The sequence below is a fragment of the Globicephala melas genome, chromosome 10 (genome assembly GCF_963455315.2).
Source record: "Globicephala melas chromosome 10, mGloMel1.2, whole genome shotgun sequence".
Classification (NCBI taxonomy): Eukaryota; Metazoa; Chordata; class Mammalia; order Artiodactyla; family Delphinidae; genus Globicephala; species Globicephala melas.
The window spans coordinates 13,276,079-13,298,043 of record NC_083323.1 but is presented as its reverse complement, the minus strand read 5'-3'; the positions used below and the strand labels follow the sequence as shown (position 1 = coordinate 13,298,043).

The window sequence follows — 21,965 nt, the reverse complement described above, 5'->3', positions numbered from 1 at the left end:
CATTTGCTTTCAGTAAAGACAATCTCCAAATCAGTTACCACCATCCACACTGGCCTATGAAGGAGTGATATTATGTGGATGGATTTTTCAAAAGCTCATCGTCCTCCCAGGTAACACACGTGCACTTCAACCACGTCCTGTAGTTTGCTTTCCAAACTCTTTAAGTTTTGGAATTTCTGGATTGTAGGTAAGCAAAATTCAGGGGGGAGATTTTTGGGGTTTTGACATGAAAAGACTACCATTTGCTACCTATTCCCCACTTCCTTTCCGCTGTGATATTCCATTACAAACATCGACAGACCAGACAATGAACACGCAAGCCGTATTAAAACAATAATTAACGCCGGGAAGAGAACAGTGACAACTGCTTAGCAGAGGAGAATAACGGACAGGTTTGTCATCTGAGGCGCTTAAGAAGGATGAGCCTTGGGTGTGAATGGAAAGCAATTTCTGATGCAACAGTGGCCCTGTAGTAACTTGGACCAAAGTGACTCATTAACCCCCTCGCTTGCAAACTCTGTTCCCTAAGACACAAAAGGTAGGGTGACAAGATTCTCTCTCACTCACACCAGCCCTGGCACAAGGAGAGCCCGGCAGAGCTCTCAGCCTGATCAACCACTGCTCCAGTGGAAACAGGAAGAATCCTGCCTTCGGCAGCCACCTACCCCACGCTCCCCCAAAAGCCCTAAAACTCATTTCACAACCAGAGTGCACCCTTCGGGGATTTCAGGGAAGGTGTTACTGCAATAACAGAGGCAGCACTGAGCTTAAGGACCAGAAAGGTCCAGATTCCCACTCTCCAATCCCAGGCATCTTTGACAAACTCAAACCACCAGTGCTCACCTGTACACTGTCTTCTCTCCACTCCTACTGAAGGCAAAAGTATACCCAAACAGCAAAGTGCAACGAACTTACCATCCCCGAAGCCGCTGAGCTTGCATTTGCACAGGTGAACCTGTTACTAACTTGGGTTTTAAACAAGGTATGGGTATTAATATTATTTTGCAAAATATAACCCATTCACAGAGTTAAAATAACAGATGTGTTATAGAGTGAACCACACCCCCCCGCCAAATTCATATGCTGAAGGCTTCACCCCCAGGACCTCGGAATGTGACTGTATTTGGAGAAAGGGTCTTTTAAGAGATGATTACGGTTGAAGGAGGTCGTGAAGGTGGGCCCTAATCCAGCATGACTGGTGTAAGAAGAGGAGATTAGGACACAGATACGTACAGAGGAAAGACCACGTGAAGACACAGGGAGAAGATGGCCACCTGCAAACCAAGGAGAGAGGCCTCAGGACAAACAACGCTGCCAACAATTTCTTCTGGGACTTCTAGCCTCTTGAACTGTGAGAAAATAAATTTCTCTTGTTTAAGCCACCCAGTCCCTAGTACTTTGCTACGGCAGCCCTAGCAAACTAACACAGATGGAGTTCCCTAATTTTTAATTTCTTTTTCTTAATCGCATAACTAATGGCTTTTTTAAAAAAAGAAATCACAAAATACATTAAGCCAGGGATCTGGGGCATTGCCTTAAGAGTCTTGAAATTACCAAAGCAGGCAACAGACGGTATCACTAATGTCATTTTGTCAATGGGCAGATGGGTATCATAAAGGTAAGAGTGTTGGCTGGTGGTGCATGGAAGGGAAGAAGCATACCCAGGAGAGTGAAAGGCTTTTAGAGAAGACACCGGTAGTCCATTCGATCTTCAAGGTCTTCAGGTTAATCTTCCTACAGAACATGTTGGGATTTTCTGTTTGCCCAGCTTCTCTTCAGGAAGCCCCCTTCTCCTCTCCCTAAGTGATTCAAATAGGATGGACCCCACCTCCCCTGACCAGGTTCAAGGATGTGACCTTGGCCCTTCCAACCAGATCATGACCAGGACTTTCACCAGATCTACTGGGAAAAAAATTCTCTCCTTCAGCTGTCACGGTGAGATGGGTAGGATGTAAGCCTGGGGCTCCTGAGGACCATTCCTGCCACCTGACAGGGACACTCTGCCTGAAAACGATGCCAGCACAGAAGAGAGCAGAGCCAAGAGACAAAGCAAGGACTTCAGGATGACATTTGAGGACCTGGATCCAGCACTACCTGAAGCTGCCCTTTTTTTTCCCCAGTTACTGAAGCAAATAAAGTCCATTTCTTTTTCTTTAATGTCAGTGTTAATTGGGTTTCTATCAGTTATGTCTGAAACAGTCCTTGCTGAGCCACTAAGGCACTCTGGTATACAAGATCACACGTCTAACTACATATATAAAAGTTTCATCAAAATTGAAACTATGTTTACATTTTACTGCAATTCCCTACCATTTCAAGGGTGCTTAATCAGGAGTGCAATGATGGAGCCTTAGGAGACACTGATGCCCCTGAAATTCTATGAAAAAATAATATTTTGGTGCAGAAGGGTCTGTGGCAGAAAACAACTTCAGAATTTCCACTCTGAACTTCAGTATCTTAGGGGGAAGTATAGTACAATTAGCTTCAAGCTTTTTTTAATTCTGAAATTTGAAAAGCTTGCCTATTTTTAGGCTGACGTCTAAAGTTTTCATCATAAACTGAATACCTTCTAAGAATAGAATTTCCAACATATTGTAAACACGAGCATTTTAAAAAAAGACTTCCACATCATATTTTTTAAACAGAATCTAACAATCTGATACCCATCATTCATTTTAAAAAGTTAAAAGCAAGTTATTTCTTAAGATCTGAAAATTTTATATCATTCCTTAGCATAAGAAAGGGGCCCCACATGCCCTGTTTCTAGCAGCAAGTTTAAACAAGTAAAAAAGAACGTGCAAAGGGGCAGCCTTGTAAAAGTGCCTTGATTAGAAGGTTCCCACACACCAATTTCATAGTTCCTTTGTTCAGTGCCCCTTAAGGTTTTTATACTCAGAGCAACGCACGCGAGCAAGATTAGTGTTGGGCAAGAGACGTGCCTTTTATAAAACAGGGACAAATGACTGTGAAAAGGGGTGGTCTCAGTCCAATCAGTTTCAAGAAAGGGTCCATATATGAGGTCGAAAATCTGAAAATTGATTCCCTTAAAACCATCCACACTTGCAATACTCCACGAAAGCCTTCAGTATCACCAGGGTTATGTATATTCCAGTGCTGAGACACCTGGGCTAGTAGATCATGGGTCAGAGATGAAGAGGACATTATTCTGGAGATAGAACTGAGTTCCCGTCTCTGGCTTTATCACGTGGGCAAATAACCTCTGTGCACCTCAGTTTCCTCACCCATAAAATGAAACTGCAGCTCAGAGTGCTGTAGGATCAAAAAGTACCATGCAGGGGGCTTCCCTGGTGGTGCAGTGGTTGAGAGTCCGCCTGCCAATGCAGGGGACACGGGTTCATGCCCCGGTCTGGGAAGATCCCACATGCCGCGGAGCGGCTGGGCCCGTGAGCCATGGCCACTGAGCCTGCACGTCCAGAGTCTGTGCTCCGCAACGGGAGAGGCCACAGCAGTGAGAGGCCCGCGTACCGCAAAAAAAAAAAAAAAAAAGCACCATGCATGTCAAGCCCTTCTCAGAAGCACATAAGAAACAACTGATAGATGGGAGCTACCTTTGTGACCACTCATTACTATTGTTACTGTTATTTTAAATACTGCTCATCACAACTGGCCAAGAGTCCTTTCCTATGCCCTTCACTGGCTCTCAGCCACCTTACCAGTCGGAGCCCAAATCCCAGTGAGAGTAGATAGCAAGGTGGACCAAAAGCTCCTGAAAAATGGCCTTGGGTGATCAGTGGGCAAGTGTTTGCCTTTACCTTCAGGGCTTCTGTGAACTTTCTGAGACCTCTGGACAGGGCTGAACAGAGAAAGTCGGTGTTCCCCCTCCTCGGCCCCGGGAGCTGTTTTCTTACTTTACCAACAAGCACAACCTCCAGAAGGGGGAGAGAGAGAAATAGTGGAGAGGCTCTAAATACAAACATCAATTACAACAGCTAATACGTATGGAGTGCTTTCTGTGTACCAGCTCCTGTCCCAAGCATTACACACACATGAACAGATTTAATGAGCTCAAAAATGCTGCGTCAACAGGAGTTATGGATAAACCCGAGCAGAACGAAAAGGAAAATGTCAAAAAGTACGAGCCAGAGAAAGCATCCTTCGGTGTGCATTAGGTCAGTCCACCACAGGAAAAGCGAAGGGCTTCCTGAACCATGTAACCAGTGCCCGTGCCAAGCGCAGGCTCATAAGGCACAGCACCTGGATCACACAAACCATCTGATAAGCCCAGGGTTCATCTATCACTCCTCCGTGATTCACGAAGCAAACCTACTCATGCAGCACCAATGCCTGGCTTACAAGGGCAGTGTCATAAAAACCCAAATGGACCTCACAAATACCAGAGGCAATAACAAATATCCAACATAAACACGTGCTTATCCGGCAGTCTTTGGGCGCTGATGCTGAGCTTCTGCACAAATGCATCCGGTCCTCTCTAGCCACTCCCCATCACTGTTTGATAATTTCTCAATCAATAATAATTGCGATTCTGCAATGGGTTCTCTAGGAACGTGGAGTGGTATTAAGCCTAGTAAACAGACACCACAGTCAAAGGCTCCATCAGTATCTAGGGACCAACTGCGACCAGAAAACACTTGAGGATAAGGCCTTCAATCAAACACTTGAAAAAAGGATGTGTTTTAGATTGTCTGACGATGACTCCATCAGGGTTTAAAAAGCCTAAGAGGAGGGCTTCCTTGGTGGCGCAGTGGTTAAGAATCCGCCTGCCGGGCTTCCCTGGTGGCACGGTGGTTAAGAATCCGCCTGCCGGGCTTCCCTGGTGGCGCAGTGGTTAAGAATCCGCCTGCCGGGCTTCCCTGGTGGCACAGTGGTTGAGAATCCGCCTGCTAATGCAGGGGACACGGGTTCGAGCCCTGGTCTGGGAGGATCCCACATGCCGCGGAGCAACTAGGCCCGTGAGCCACAACTACTGAGCCTGCGCATCTGGAGCCTGTGCTCCGCAACGAGAAGCCGCCATAGTGAGAGGCCCGCGCACCGCGATGAAGAGTGGCCTCCGCTTGCCTCAACTAGAGAAAGCCCTCTCACAGAAACGAAGACCCAACACAGCCAAAGATAAATAAATTAATTAATAAACTCCTACCCCCAGCATCTAAAAAAAAAAAGAATCCGCCTGCCAGTGCAGGGGACACGGGTTCGAACCCTGGTCCGGGAAGATCCCACATGCCACGGAGCAACTAAGGCTGTGCTGCACCACAACTACTGAGCCTGCGCTCTAGAGCCCACGAGCCAAAACTACTGAAGCCCACGCGCCTAGAGCCCGTGCTCTGCAACAAGAGAAGCCACCGCAATGAGAAGCCCGCGCACCGCAACGAAGAGGAGCCCCCGCTCGCCGCAACTAGAGAAAGCCCACACACAGCAACGAAGACCCAACACAGCTAAATAAATAAAATAAATTTGTAAAAAAAAAAAATGCCTAAGAGGAGAGGAACGAGGAGGCTGAAGATCTGAGAAAATGGAAAAAGCAGAGAAACGCAGCAAGGAAAGAGCAGAAAAGGCAGCAAAGGCACCTCCTCCTCCTCCTCCCCCACCTCCCCCTCCCCCTCCACCACCTCCTCCTCCTCCCCCTCCACCACCTCCTCCTCGCCTCCTCCCCTCCAACTCCTCCCCTCCCCCTCCTCCCATCCCCCTCCTCCCCCACGTCCTCCCCTCCTCCCCTCCCCCTCCTCCTCCTCCTCCCCCTCCTCTTCCTCCACCACCTCCTCCTCCTCTACCACCTCTTCCTCCTCCCCCTCCCCCTCCTCCTTCTCCTCCCCCCCCCCTCCACCACCTGCACCACATTCCCTGAAGGCATCAATGGGCCCCAGGGATGGCCCACCACCACCTGATCATCAGCAAAAGGGCATGCATTCTTTAGATTCAGGAATACCCCTGCAGTACAGCATAACACTAAAGGTTCAACTAGAAAAGGTTACATTATACCTGAATAGCAAGTTCAGTGCAATCCAAAATCACCACCACCCACCACTTACAGGGTAGAGACAGCATGGTCCAGGCAGACGGTAAAACACCGAAGATTCCCCAGAGCCATGAGATGCCATCTTTACTGAAGGGCTCCCACACTCCGGGCAAGCCAGCCATCTGGAAGCTCGGGGAACACGGTGCAGAAAAGCACAGCAGGAGAAGCCAGTCCAAGGACAGATACAGTTCAGCGCCCAGTTATCAGGAGAAGCTTGAAGGAAAGACCGCCTGAACTGTGTTTTGAAGGATAAACAGAAGCGTCCCAAGCAAATAAAGAGGGAAAGAGCTTATCAGCCAGAAGGAGAGGTAGGTGCACAGCTTGGCAGATTTGGGGGAAAGTAAGCAGTGAAGAAGGAAAATAATGAGTTGGGGATTGGTGGGTGGTGGGTGGGGTTGGCAAGAGAAGATGCGGCTGCAGAGAGAGGCAGGGGCCAGTTCACAACAAGCTTTGTGTGTCCTGATAAGAAAGATGGATGCTTTCCAGTGGCTGAGAGAGAGCCAGTGAGGGTAAATACACAGAACATCCTAGAAAAGCCCTCGTTCTTTAAAGGTTCCAAATAAAGACTCCCTATAAGGAATTGGACTCTCCTCTTTGAAAAATTCTGTTATCCAGAATGGCTTACTCCACGTTTCTGAAAAGCGTGTCCTGTAATCTCTCAGCAAGGCCCTCCTCGGGCAGAGACACACCACCAGTCACGGGAAGCACGGCCCAGCTTCACTTTTAAGGTGGATCCGGAGCCCACATGTCAGAGTTCCAATAATTTCGCTCTCGGCCCTCCGCAGCTGCTTCAGGAACCACTCATGAGGAAAAGAAAAATTTTCTACATTCTACCCCTTACTGGGTGTCATCCTAGACTAGGTAAAAAGGTTGTTCTATCACCCTGGGCTCATCTGAACAAACCCCCAATAAGAGAGGCTGCGGAGAGGACATTTTCAGCCCAGCCCCATCCCCGCGCCCAGCCCAGCCACGGGAGGAAGTGCCATTCTAAGAACTACTGCTACTGTCACAAGCAGACTTTATCCCAGTGACGCTTCCCAGTGGGCAATGAAAACCATCTCGCACTTCAGTCCCAAAGACTGGGATCAGAGGAAATCCCAAAGCTTCCCTCTGTGTCCATCCGCCTGTACCAGTTCTAGCTCAGTGGCCTTTAGAACTTCATATCCGAACTAGTACAAAAGCCTGTTCAGCGACCTCCCTGCTACCATCTCTCCCCACGCCAATCTGGCCCCGAAACTGCCACTAGGTTCATCTTCCTAAAACAGAGCTTTGCGTACACCATCCTCCAGATCGAAAGTCGTCCTGCCTTCCAAAAGTCCACAGCCCCAATCCACCTTGCCAACTTCATCTCCAGCTCCTCGCTAATGGAAACCCAAGCCGACTTACTTTATAACCCCAAAATTCATATTTGTGCATTCATCAACCTAGCTGGCTGCTCTACCTCCCTTTAACTCTTCCATTCAAATCTTAATCATCCTGGGTCCAAGGACCCAAGGCAAATCCTACCTCCACTGCCTTTAAGCAGCTAAAGTAAGCTCCCGCCTCCGATTTCCCATCAACTTTGGGTTCCAATAATCCACAACCATTCACTGCACTGCCACATCATTCCTATTGTCGCTCTGAACTGTTCACTTGAATCTTCTATCATTGTTTAACTTCTCACACATGTTTTTTTTTTTCCCAATCTCTCTAACTATGTTGCTTGAGGGCAAGGACAGAAGGCTTTCAATTTAATTGAATAAATGTTTATTGAAGGATTCCTAAGTGCTAGAAGTGTAGCGGGATGGGTGCAACCCAGTCCCAGTGCTTTTTAAGGCACTTACACATAAGGAAAAGAATAGGGAAAGTATACAGATATTGACAATGCCAAGTAGAAGGGAACAGGCGTGGCCTTTGGGGTGTTTTAGGTGATGCTCCCTGTCACTCTATCCTTCCAGCTCCTATTCACTAAGACCCAATCTAATACTTTCTCCTTCTTTGACTCCCTCAAGCGTAATGCTACCAAGACACAGTGCCCACTGCCCTGTCCATGTCTTTATTAGTATTTACCTCCCTCACCAAGACGAGGCTACTAGATGACGCAGGCAGGTGATTTCCTCACCTCCCTGTTCCTGATGTCAAGCCGACACCTCTCAGGGCAGGAGTTTCACGAATGCTGGCGGATGAGTGAATGCTGGCTTAGTAGACGTTAACCAATACCATCAAGGAGACAGAGTGTATGGGGCCTGTAGGCAGGAAGCAGAGATTCTGACTAGAGGCCAGGTCAGCACAGAGACAGCAGACACAGGAGGCAGAACAGCTGTGAGTCAAGTCCTGGCTCCACGCTCCACAGCTGTGTGACCTGGGCAAGCCTCAGCTTCCATACCTGGAAAATGGAAGAGTAAGACCACCCACCTCGTAGGGTTACCATAAAGATGAAATGACACAAAATGGTCAAACAGAAGAGCGCCTGGCACAAAAGCAGAGCACGAAGAACGTGTGTGAGGAGAAGACTGAAGGCGAGTATGCTGGATGGAAGGGCAGGGAGCAGAGGACAGACAACCAGAAAGCAGGGGGTGTGAGAAGGCAGAGCAGAGCCTTGGGCCACATAAGGTGGTCAGGAAGCAGGGGCTCTGGATCTGCCTCCCCTCTGGATAATTTGACCTCCCCAGCCTTAGTTTCCAGAGCTGTGAAATGAAGGTCGAGCGGGCTCAAGGGTGTCCTGCAGCCCCCGAGCTGTCTCAACATCACAGGTCTGCCTTCCACTTATGGAGGAGGCATCCGTAAGTACTTTCAAAGCCCAGGTGGGAAGGATTCGCACCAACAGAGAAGGGGGAGAAGATGTCAAGATGGCAGAGAGGAGGAGAGTCCTTCCTATTGGATGAAAAGCACTCGAGTCCCCCCTGTTTTCTCGGGCCCACTTCGTCCTCTGAACGTGGGAGCCCTGGCCCGATCCACATCTAAGTCACTGCACATGCATCACCGGTGCCGGAAAGATCGTAGCCCACAATCCATCCTAAGGTGTTTAAGATGCTTTTCAAGGCGCCCTGACATGCACACACGAACAAGCATTAGAGCCTGTTCACTCCTCCCAGGCCAGATAAGTCAAAATCCCTACAAACTCAGAGGAAAGGAAATACACGCTGCATTCCAGGATTGTACTTTCCTTGCCTTTTTACAAAGCCATCAATGTCTGCGCCACAACAATGAATCCCTAAGAGAATTCATTTCGCTGATCTGAAATGTCCTGCACATTTTTAAAATAACAGCTTTCGGGAGAGGTCTGAAGGAGTCCGAGGCTGTGAGTCTGCTGGTATCCACTCACCTCTCCCTCCCCAACACCCCCACCCCAGAGCTGGAAACACAACTCGGAACGCAAATCATTCTGTGTGGACACAACTGTTTATTCAGTGTAGACCTACTAGGTACCAGGCACCATGCCTGGAAGCAAGAAAAGCCCCTTCCTGCTTATCACTCGGGTTGCGCCTCTCTTAGCTCCCCAGACAACCACAAAATACCATTCCCTTCCCAGATGAGAGCTGACATCAGTGGAGGAGGCTGGTACACAAACAGTGGTGGCAGATTAAGGACCTACGCAACTGTTCTGGAAACAAAAGCGGGGAGGGGATGGTTCCCAGTCAGCCACAAAAATGTTAACCTTAATAATAACAACCATGTGTTTAATGCATCAAGGCAGTCTCTAATAACACTGAAGAGTCCACAGGATTCGCTACTGATTTTAAATTTAAAAGAAAAAAAAAAAAACGAGGAAGAATGAAATCCCCGCATGCCTGTGTTCTGCTGTAAATTCCCCTAAGTTCTAATGCTACCGTGGAGAGCTGGAAAGATCAGAAGTCCTTTCTTCCCGATTGGCCTGGGTATGTCAAAAAAGGACTCTGTTAAAGAGCAAGCCTCGCCCAGTAGCCAGGGCTCCATCTCCATGTGCGTTTGCTGCGCGTCCAAAGCGCAGCCCCATAATGCGACGAAAGAGGCTAAAATCATGGGTGAGGCTGCACTTCCCATTCTAGCCCCAGTCTGTGATTATCTACCACTCCAGGTTACCCAAAATTACCTCTGGAGCCTTAAACGCCTTACATTTTCTTTCATTCCTAGAACCAATTCTTTTTTGGAAACTTTCACAAGCGATGAAGGAACAAAAAAAACCAAAAGCCCTAGATATTTCGTGAGCGAGCACAATTTCGAGGGTTTTTCCTGTAAACATCTCATGCATATCGCCTCTACCATATACTTAGGCGGAACAAAATTAATTCCATGTCTCTGAAACTAGGAAAACTCAGAATCCTGGAAACGCTTACCTGATTTCCTTTTTAAACCACTTCTGTTCCTGATATATCCTTAGAGGCAGAATGTGAGGGTGATTGAGGAACTCATGCAGGTGGTACTTACGACTGCAATCTCCAGGATGAACAGTGGTTAAACCAGCAACCTGCCCCCAGTAAGTGAGTGAGCAAAGTAACACCATGTGGTCTGTCAGTGGTTACAAAGTTTATATAACTACTGTCCTTCTTTCTGTAACACAGTTCAATATTAGGCTCCTTGGCAGGTGAACCTGCTGAGTTATTTATTAAAACATGGAACAGTTTATATTTGAAAAACCCTTGGTTTTCTGTAACAGGTAAGGCTCCCAAAAGCATCTACCATGATTGCGTTAATCAAATAACCTGAAATACAATTAAGGGACTAGCTATTAAAAAGATGCTTGCTATGAATCCTTTTTGTAAAATAAAACTCCTTTTGTACCCCAAACAATTACTTCTCTTAAATTATTTGCTTTTAAAATAAGATTTATAAGCCAAATTCTCCTAAAATAGGGCATTCTTACACTTAGCTTCAATTATGGAATAAACAGTTGAAGAGTGAAAACCAAATTCTCCCAATTCTCCTAAAACAGGGCATTCCTATGCTTACCTTCAAGGTTGAAATAATAATGTCACAAACCTTACATTTATAATTGTACTTAACTTCAAATCTCCTCTTTCCAATAAGCACTGCCCTCTCCACCCAGGACAGCATCAGTGCCAGAATGGTGAGGAAGCTTCTCTCTAGCAACACAAATTTGGTGGCACAAAATTAAGTCGGTTTGCAATTTTCCTGACTCGTACTTTTACACAATTGCTTTTCTGAATCTGTTTTTCTTCCCAACATCCCTCCCTTCACACTCACCCCCCAGCTCCCCCTACGAGGTAACCTCCCTGGCAAAATGAGAAGATTCCCCTTTCCCTGTTAGAGCCCAGGCTTTGCAGAATCCCACAGGCTCAACTCAGCTTTCATTAACTTAATTTGGAAACAATTAAAATTTTCAGCACTGCTTTTTATCACAAAGCACATCATCGCAAGCAGTTCTCAAAGAGTAGGTAACATTCCCAAACCCACTGGTTCCCATAATACATAAGAAGTTAGCAAGCAAGCCCAGCTGCTTATGAATGGCTTAAGGTATCAGAGAAGTTCTAATGCAGTCTACAAGTCTACGGAATCTACAACCAACACAGAAAAGACTTTGTGGTTCTTCTCTTCAGCACTGCATACTTGTAGTGTCTGATATTTCAAGGTAGAGTATACCTTGGAACTGGTCAGGCCTCTTCCCATTTCAGAGCTGGAAAGCTAGAAAACCTAAATAGTCTGAGCTTTGCCACTAACTTAGGCAAGCCCTATCTCTGAGCCTCTACATTCCTAGTTACAAGACGAAAAACGCACTGAAGTTTGGAGACAGCACCTGAAGCCCAGAGAGGTCAAGACGTATTCTAAGGTCACACAGCAAATTAGCAAAGGATGATGCAAGATGAGAACCCCGATCTCCAAATTTTACTTATACCACTCTGCCTACCAGTCAACTCAACTCAGGGAAGGATGACAGAGACAAAACAAACACACACACACACACACACACACACACACACACACACACTGGGGCTTCTTCTACCTCCACTGCCCTCCTGGCTCCTGTTTCAGAAAAACTAAATATATTTGACCCTGGGGATCGCTCTAACAACTGCAGTTTTCCATTCTCTCTAATATCCTCTGGCCATTACATCGTTGCATCTCTTCCTTACTTCATAGTTTCCTCATTCCACAAAACACACACATAGGCAGGCCCACACCCATCCTCAAAACTATAAAACTCTTCCTTTTCCAACAGCAAAGAAAGTTGAGGCCAGAACTGAAATGATTCAAACACAAGAACCTTGTTCAAATGTTAACTGCAGCCATAACTTTACCCAGAAGTAAATATGACAAAATAGAATACACTCTCACAGGGAAAAATTTGTGTCCCTCTGCCACTCTATCATTTGTCAGGTAACTCTGTCATTTCTCCCACTGCTGCATAATCACCTAATGAAAGCCCCAGATGTAATTCACATACACAAGAGGGCAGACTTCGGGTTGATAAGGGACCCTTTCATTATTTGCGTTGCTAATAGTTTTTTAAAGAACAGGCAAAATGCTATATGTAGAAGGATAAAGGGCAAAAAAGAAAATGTCCTTTTCTGTTTGTAATAACAATGTGGGATAATCAACTGGTACTCTTGGACCTTATCCAGCCACCGTTCTTGCCAGGGCTTGAATACACAGAGCATGAAACTAGGAATCCTATTAAATTATTTCCCTGCTAACACCAAGCTTTCCTCTTCCAGAACAGCCCCTCTTCCAGCCACACTACTGACTGTTCTCCATTCACACTACATATTTTAAGGTTTCCATGCTGTTCCTTCTGCATGGGATTCCCTCCTGTTCTACTATCCTGGCAAACTCAAGGTTTTACTTTGAACAAACCTGTACGTGAGCAGTTCACAGCAATGGTTCAACATCTGCCTGCCCCCAAAAGACTATAAACTAATTGTGGACCCTCTGCAGCCTCTACACAGAGCATGGCATCTGTCACATAATAGACATTCAGCTGTTACTTGCTAAGTTAAAAGGAGAAAAGTCTCTCCGAATGTCAATGTGGTCCGGGAGGAACAGAGGACCTGAGTACCTCTCAATGTCAAATACTCTGGAGCAGAACCGCAAAGGCTCATCAACACTAGCAGATCCCGTGAGGTGGCTGTATCGCCAAGGGGTGTCAGTGGCAGGGTGCCTGGAGTTCTCAGTCCCCTGGGTCTTACAGCCCTGGCCCCACGTGCTCCCCACTCTGAGAATCTCTGGCTGCAAAGACACCTTCACCTTATTCATGGACCCTAAGGAAGGCCAGGATCCTGCGTCACTTTCTTCCTCCACCTCTGCCATGTGGCTTCCTTAAAATTCATAAGACTTCATTCATGCCTTAAGATCACAGTATATAAATTCCCCATGACCAGTTTTCACTAGCTGATGCTCAATGGAAAATTTAGTAGTGTTCTCCTGTTCCAATCTCTAACCCCTTAGCTGTACTGCACCTATGAGAATCAACCTACAAAGCCTTCGATAGCTGAAATAAAGCTTTATGCTGACCACTTCCCTATGCCACAACAAAAGGTCTCCTCAAACTCCCTAAATATGCACTGTACATATGAGTAAAGGATCACAAATGCAGTCTACCAGACTCCAGAGTTCTAGGAAATGTAATAACGCATGCAGGTGCACAGATCCAAACGCTGAGTCTAACTCTATATGCTGCACTGGGTCTTTAAGAATCCAGGAAGTCTTGGGCTTCCCTGGTGGCGCAGCGGTTGAGAGTCCGCCTGCCGATGCAGGGGGCACGGGTTCGTGCCCCGTTCCAGGAGGATCCCACATTACGGGAGGATCCCACGTGCCGCGGCGCGGTTGGGCCCCCATGAGCCATGGCCGCTGAGCCTGCGTGTCCGAAGCCTGTGCTCCGCAACGGGAGAGTCCGCGGCAGTGAGAGGCCCGCATACCGCAAAAAAAAAAAAAAAAAAATATATATATATATATATATATATATATATATATATAAAAGAATCCAGGAAGTCCTAAATCTTGTTGACATCTGCCTCTCTTCGTGCCAGTATTCTGAGTTAGGTAGTCTCTTCTTAGACTCTTTCTCCAACCTTTCCTGTCTGCCCACCTCTGGAGTCAGCTTTGATAAGACTTGGCCACAGTGGGTAAGCCTGGGCCATGCGGCTTTGTTCTTCAGCGGAAATAGAATTATCTTCAATTTCTGCTGGAAGACACCTAGACACTAATGATTTAATACCGCTGAAAGTGCAGAGAGAGCATCTGAGATGAAAGTGCAACCACACTGCCAAATGTTACATCTGTATACATACAAGGTATGTGCTTTCAAGGGGACAACAGTGAGAAATTTTAAGTTTAATGGAGTCAGTTCTAGACTCCATCTAGAATGAAGGCAGCATGATTTTATGAAGATGGCAGATGTGCAGCCCAAAAAGCAAAGGGGGGAGCTTTGATTACAAACCCCCGGGAACTTAGAGTTAGCACGGTCTAATACCCAAAGGATGGAGTTTGCAGGAGGTTCTGTCTCCCCAAAATTTATAGCCCTCACTTACTTAGAGACTATCACTGAGTCTGCTCAGTCTCACATAATACTCTGCAGTTAACCTGTTCTGAGCTGCCCAAATGACACTTTAGATGTAAGCAGGCCCATCGCTTAAGCGTTCGGAATCCCCTCATTAGTGCAAGCATGCATTGGGTAGCAAAAAGTTAGGTTCCTGAGCCTTCAAGACAAACCACAGCCTTTTGTAACACAGGTTCTTCAGTGGTGGAATAGAAAACTAGTCCCCCCTAGTGTCCTGCCACTGTAGGTGGCTGAAGGATGGAGACACTCCTGCATCAACTTTCAAGCACAGCTCAGGAACCCAGAACCACAGGAAACCTTCACCTCCTTCCCAAGAGGTGGAAGCACTCCTGGGACCTACGATGAGATGGAAAAACCTTTCATTTCATTCCCAAGGCCCTTCTAGTTACGTTTTAAAAGGCAAAGGAATCTGCATTATCTCACGCCAAAAAGTTAACCCCCAACCTAGCACACTTCATCCAGTGACGCCAGAGGGCCTATACCTGTTGGCACCTTCCACCCACTCCAGAGCGATACCATCTTTTCTTTAAAAACCTCTCTATACCACTAGGGAGACTGGTTTCCTTTCCCAGCCATTCTCGAAAACCCACTAAGATCTAAATCTTAACGATTTTGCCTCTCTGTTCCAAGTAGTTCTCTTCCCAGTTTGGAATTAACAGGGCCAGGCTCGATAAATGTGTGTTCCCTCTAGCAATTTTCACTAAAGTGTACTCCTGAAAAATAAAGGTACACTAAGAGATGTGTGAAACCTTCAAGCCAGTTTTTTTTTTTTTTAATCCCCAGTGAGGACCCACCATGCCCGTGAGTAACTCATTCATGTCACCCTTTTGTGAGACATGAGAAGAGAAACCTCCACGTGTTCCTTTCCTAATTTAGAACCTTCCCTTATCTTAAGTCTACCAAAGCTGACTCCTGAGGTGGTAAGGCAGGAGAGGCGAGGAGGAAAATTAACCTGACGTGACTGCATACTGGCAGGGAGTGAATAAGCACTTTGGATTTCCACCGGTGCCGGAGAGGGATGGCACCTGAATTTAGGGAAGGGGAACGTCCACCTGCCACCCCTTCCCCATCCCCACCCCCAGCCCATGAAGGAAGCAGAAGCCTGAGCCCTCTCTTGCGGCACTTACATAAGACCCTGTAAAACTTCCTGTGACATTCACGCGAAGTGTAAGTTGCTATTTTGCTCCCTTGGGAGATCATTTTAATGGACTGTGACAAAATTCACAGATTCAGAATTCAGCAAAAACCTGCTCAACCGAGGTACATCAGCTCAGGGACGAAAAAATCCATCCCCATTAAACAGGGTCACCCGGGGGGATGGTTCAGTTCAGGAGAGACAATCTGTTCCCTCCTAAGTGACCCATTTAAAATCAGATCGTTCCAGGGAAAGCTCACCGTTTTAATAAATTTCAAACGGGCAAGGGTAGGCTTGCAGGACTGAGGTTCCTTAAGAGTAAAATTCTAAAGACAGTAATAAGGCACTGAGCAAAATAACTTAAGGATGCACAAACTTCGGAGTCAGTCACTCCACCCTTCAGAAACAATGACTTTCACAAGACTGTCTGGATCGCTACCCAGTGACCACTCATCACAAGCAGCTTTGTCCAGTAGGACTGGCACTGTTTGGGTTTCCTCTCTACTGCTATCGCTGCCACCCAACTGCTCTGTCCAATAGACGGACTCGCAAGCTGTGGCTCTCACCCCAAATCGGCCTCGACTCTGCGACAAGGAGCAAAGAAAAGTTCTTCACAGCATCACGCCAGGAAAGGCAGGTGGGGACTGCCCAAAGGACAGCTCTAAACACAGCAGGTTCCCCCAAAGCACACGTGCTCACAGCCAGCAAGCTGCGGGGGAGGGAGGTCGACATCGCCTCCTGGTGTTAACGGGAAACTCCTCCTCGCTCTCGGCAGCCCGTGAGCCTAAGGAGCAGGGCAGGCCCTGGGACGGGTCCTGGGGGACATCAGAAACTCGGCGACTTCTACCTCCAGCCTTTCCAGGGCTCCGGGCCCAGGCGGCAGAAGCTGTGCCCTCACTCCCTCCCTCTTCGCCAGCATTCCGAGTACAGGGGTTACCAGCCACAGGTTCGGAGAACTTGACCGACACCGCTCACCAGGGCGCCCCCGCGGCGGCTCTCTCGCACCCCCGGGGCTCCTACCTTGGCCGTGACTGCCACCAGGCCGAGGGAGACCGCGGAGCAGGTGGGTGGCGCCGCGGCGCTGCCACCTACGAGGCGCAGAGGGTTCCGGGTCGGGGTCCCAGCAGGCGCTGCCCTAGTCCAAGCAGCGGTGACAAGCGCAGACTTCGGGGCGGCCCCCGCCTCCAAACGCGACGGGGAAGGTCCGGGCCGCCGGAGCTGAGCACAGTCCCGTCTTCCTCTCCCTCCGGCGCTGCTGCCTGGAGCTGCTCCCTGCCCCGGGGACTCTACGGAGCCGGGGGCGCCCCGCATGGGCAGGGGCCTGGGTTCGCTTCGGTCTGAGCCCGGGGAGGGGGCGCTGGGAGAGACGCCGGACGGCCGCCGGGGCCGGCTCCACCTCCCGCGCTCCCCGCCGCTTCGCCCCTTCAGGGCAGGGCCTGCCCGCTCCCAGCCCGGCTAGGCGACCGCGGCCGCGCCCCCAGCTTCGGGAGCCCGGGCTCCCGCGCAGCGGCGGGGGAGCGGCGGTCCGGCCCGGCCGAGCACAGAGCGCGGAGGCGGGGGGGCGCTGCAGCCGGCCTCGGCGACCCCTCCCCCCGGGCCTGCGCCGCCCGCCCGCGGCTCCTCGGTAAGGAAGCGCTGGAGAGGGCCTCGCCCCGGCCTGGGGCGCGGGGCCGGGGGCGCGGGGCCGGGGAAGGCGCCCCGGGAAGGTCACCGGAGCGGAGGCGGAGCACAGCGCGGTGCGTGCAGAGAACCGAGGAGGGCGGCCCCGGTGCCGCCGGGAGCGCTCGCCGGCCTCGGCCGCCGCCGCCTCCGAAACGCGCCGGCTTCCCCGAGCGCCCGGCACTGGGAGCCGGGCGGCTGCTGCAGCCGCCGCCGGCAGCCGGGCGCCACTGGCCGGAGCCGCCGAGCGATCCCCGCCTCCCGCGCCCAGGCAGGCGGGGGCCGCCGCGCGGGGGGCGGCGGGGGGGGGCTGGCGGGCGGGCGAGCTCTGGGGTCCTGGGTTCGGGCTGGCCCCGCCGCCGCGTGCCTAAAGCGCCGGGCTCGCTCAGCAGCTGCAGTGACAGTGTGTCTGTGTCATGTCTGTGCAGCCGGGGGGGACCGCGAGCCCGGGCCAAGCTCCGAGCGGGGGCGGGGCCGGCGCCCGCCTCGGCGCCCGCCCCCTCCCCGTGACTGCGCGGCCGGCCAATGGCAGGCGCCTCAGCCGCGCGGACCGAGAGGCCGCCCCCGCCTAGGCCACGCCCCCCGGCAAGGCTCCTCCTTTCTACTTCTTCAGCTCGCTCACACGCAGGCAGAAGCAACACCCGGAGCCGGGATTTTGGCCCGGGTCGGGATGAAAGCGTGCAAGCTGGGATCTCCCCGCCTTTCTCCCCCCACCCCTGCCGCTCTCGGCCGCCTCGGGCTTGGCGAGCCTCGCGGAAAGAGGGGGAAGGGAAGCGGGACGGGTCCGCAGCTGCTGCCGTAGAGACTCTTGCAGGCTCGCAAGGCCATGCAGACTGTCCACTCTTCCTTGTACAAAACAGCCGTCGTGGGAAGTAGGAAGTTTCCCCGCCTCCACTTCTACTCGGGTCGCCGCTTCTCTCGAAGGTGGGCAGAGTATGGGACAGGCTGAGGCTGCCAGAAGCCACGTTGAAGGGCTTTGACAGCATCATGTGGGGCTACGTATTCAAGAATCTGGTCGAAGGCTTCTTATTCTTCGGGGAAACTGCATTTTTTGCCCCCCCCCCCGCCCCCAACACACACACCCCAGGCACGCACAGCACTCCCCCTCCCTGTTACGATTTCATTCTTGCTCTTTCCCTCCCGGCACAAGAACCCTGAGCATAATATATCCCATTGAATGGACTTCCAGCCTCCCAATTCTAAAGACGAGGGTGGGGCGCCGAGAGTCCCCTATAGGAAGGAGTGAGTGAAATTGTCCGGGCAAAGGGGGAGGGCGTGTGAGAGTGGCTGGAAGGAGGACGCCTGGAGAGAAAACCCAGAGGAGGAGAAAGCACAGGCAGGGAGAGAAAGAGGACGCAGAGGGATGGACAACTCTGGGAGACCGGAGCTCCGGCGCGTAATCCAGCTCCCGGGATTTTGGTCAGCTCGGTCCCAGGGCTTCTGGGGTCCCCTTCCCCCCGGGTCCCCACCTCTCCCCAGCCGGGCGGGCCGCCGGCTTTCTTAGCCCTTGGACTCCGAGGAGGCAGCGGGAAGCCCACCCTAGTGCTTGGAAGCAGCAGGGGAAGGATGCAAAAAGAGATAAAGTGCAAGGGTGGGGAAGCGAGGGGCTGCGTAAGAAAAGGACGCCGAGCTCGGGCTGCCGCGCTGACCTAAGTGCTTCGGAGGTTCGTCCCTCGCTCCCCTCCGGACCTGGCTCCTGCCTAAATAACCCGGCTCACGGCCTTTAGCTTGACCCAGCCGGGACCCTTCCCCCATCCGCTCTCTTCCAGCCCCTTTAAGCAACGACTCCCCAACCCACCCACCCCACACCCCCCAACTACCCCACCACCACCACCATCCGCTCTTCCCCGGCTGTGGAGCGCTGTTTACCTAATCTCAGTGGCACACCGAGCCGAGGAGAACGCCAAAAGAAGGTAGCGTTTGCACAACAGCGTCCCCGGCGAAGAAGTAAAAAACGTTTGCATTGGAGCTTCGGGATAAGTTAACTGCGAAGCTGGGGTCCTGCTGTCCTATCTCTGCGGGGATGAGGCTTACCCTGCACGTTTGCAGGGACAGGAGATCTTGTCTGGTTTTGATGCCATTACCGTGTCGGAGAAGAACGTTATATGATAAAATATTATCTAATATCCTAGAGACCATTAAAGTGTCAAAGTTTAATGCCAAGCCTTTTAGCTCCAAAGCTGCTCCTTTCTTCCTGTGACGTGCAGCTCTGTTCTAGAACGCGCTGAAAACAAGGGGATCATTTTTATTTTTTTGCGGCCGACTGTCCTTGCTTCCAACGCTATTCCTCCTCCCCTACTCCAACCCCTGCCCCGGAACTGGGTAAAGTTAAGGCAAGAATTTGGGCTTTCTTTTTATTCATTGCTTTGCTTCACTTCCTTAGTGGTGTAAAATACATTATTACAATACATTTGCCTATTAATAAGGCTAATGTGACTGAGGAAGGAGAGACCTGAAATTTACAAGCAAAGGAGAAAATAATGGAATAACATCAGAAACTAAAAGACAAGCATGTGGAAACTGAACATCTCCATTATAATTCCCGAAGTGTAGTGCACTCTCGACATTGGATTTTATAAAGACAAATACGCCCATGGTCGTGGAGGGAACAATAGTCACCCTGGTCAGCAAGATACATTGAAGATGTATTCATTATTCAGGGATTTCACAAAAATTACTTGCATCAGCCAATAACCACCTTAAAGGTGTAAAAGCTCCGTTCTATCAATTAAGTGTTGCAGTGTTTCAAAGTCAGTGGAATATCTCATGCTGTAAAAGACAGGAATGTTGCCACACGATGATTCCACAAACGGAACCTTTCTGTTAGTTACTATCACGTCAAGCCCCACATTGAAAGAATTCCTTTGCCCCACCAGCAGAAGATTTTATCTATATCTCCAAAAGTAGGATGTACTTGTCTATGAATTATATAGCCCTTTGACACAAACCGGATATAAATGTCTTCAAAGGATTTCAGCCATGACATAATATAGTATGAGGAATGCAGAATAAAATATGTAAGGTGATATGTCTGTTATTTCTCAGGAATCTGCACTGCTTTTGCTAAGAACTGAGAAGTGAAAATATATTGAGCCCTCTAAACCGACTGTCTATCTCCACGCAGTTATTGCACTTGTCACGGGAGAGATTCAGAAAGGTCTCTTTTTTAAAATCAGGGTCAAGGAGACCTAATCGTAAGAAACCTGTCTCAAAACAGTCACTAGGGGGCCCTAAAAGCATCTCAAAGAGGAAGAAGGAAAACCTGCTCTCACCTCCGTTTTTCCAAGTCTCATTTTCTGGGTACTAATGAAATTGGAATCTAAAAACAAGTTAAGAGCATGGTGCAAAGTTTGGAGGCAAATCGGGCATTAAGTCTTAAAAGACCAGAGTCCCATTTTGACTCATGAGTCAAGAGTTTAGTCGCCGCACTCTTCTCGCTTCCAAGATATACAACAGAAAAAGGAATATTGCATTAATTGAGATGAAAGTGGCCAGATACTGTCACCATCTTTAAGTCAACCCAATTATTTTTACTATTCCAAATAGAACCTCCCTTCTAAGATTTTAGGGCTGTTTTCTGAATGTTTTGAATGTTCTTCAAGTGCTAGGTAGCAAGATGAATGCATCCTCACAGGGGTGACATGAAAAGTTTTTAAGCAACCTATGCAGCAGGGCATCCGCCAACCAACTTATGGGAAGTAAGCCAGCCATAGGGGCACTAGCAATAGACGAGAGTCCTGGAAGTGAGGCAGGAGATAGATGAGCCCCAGGCTGAGCAGCTGGAATCTGTCCCCTGTGGACAGATACTCCATGATAAGGATGATGGCAGGAGCAAGGAGGAGCTGAGTCCTGCTCGGATAGAAGATAAAGAGACCACATATTTCTCATTCTTGAGGTCAAGGAGACCTCCCTGACTACACATGCGCAGAAAGTCTCCTTGGGAGTCAAAAGGGAGGGGGTGCCACACCATAATGGGTGTTGTCAACCTTCCCATAGGCCTCTGCACTGGAATCCATCTTGGCTAAAAGATGTGCATGCATGTCAGAGAGGGACCTAGGAAAGGTCAGGTGTGGAAAAAGAAGTGAGATAATTGGCCAAAGGCAAACAAAGACCCGGAAGAACTGCTCTATATAAGTGATTTGATCACCTCTCTGGGGCTCTCCACCTCATTAGAGAAGATGCCCACACTCTTTTCTCTCTGGCTGTGTATCTCTGCCTTGCTTCTGTCTTAAATAAACCGTTTCTCTGTGTGCTCTGCCACTTATTGTGCTGTGTCTCAAATAATAAACTTTGGACCTGTTTTTACAGTTTTTGTCTCCTTGAAATATTCTTGCTTTCAAACGGTGCAAGAGCCAGAGGAACTTTGCTTCTAGCCTCCAGCCCTTGCTGGTCTAATGGCTAGGATTCCTGGTTTTCACCCAGGCTACCCAGGTTCAATTTCTGGGCAGGGAACTAAGATCTTGCTGCAAGCCTCCACTCACTGCTGTCTCCTCAAGATCAGAAGCACCTGGTAGGCCAGGTATTAAATCTTTAGTGTGGGTTCTGGTGAAAAGGTGGAGGTGGGAGGATGGGGTGGGGGTGGAGGGGTGTGGATTCCTTGGGGAGGGCAGTGGCAGCTGGGGTGACGAGGCAGGGTACAGCTGGAATGGTGGGGTGGGGGAGGGGACACTTAACAGCCGATATGGAAGGATTTCAATATTTTAACA

General features: G+C 49.5%; 1 protein-coding gene across 1 annotated transcript in view; it reads right to left on the bottom strand.

Moving 5' to 3' along the window:
• Window positions 1–19,148, bottom strand: part of LARGE1 (LARGE xylosyl- and glucuronyltransferase 1) — a 587,346-nt gene extending 568,198 nt beyond the window's left edge. Inside the window, 1 exon segment of the mRNA XM_060305895.1 lies at window positions 19,129–19,148. The gene's annotated coding sequence lies outside the window, so the exon portion shown is untranslated.
• Between the last annotated feature and the right edge of the window lie 2,817 nt (window positions 19,149–21,965).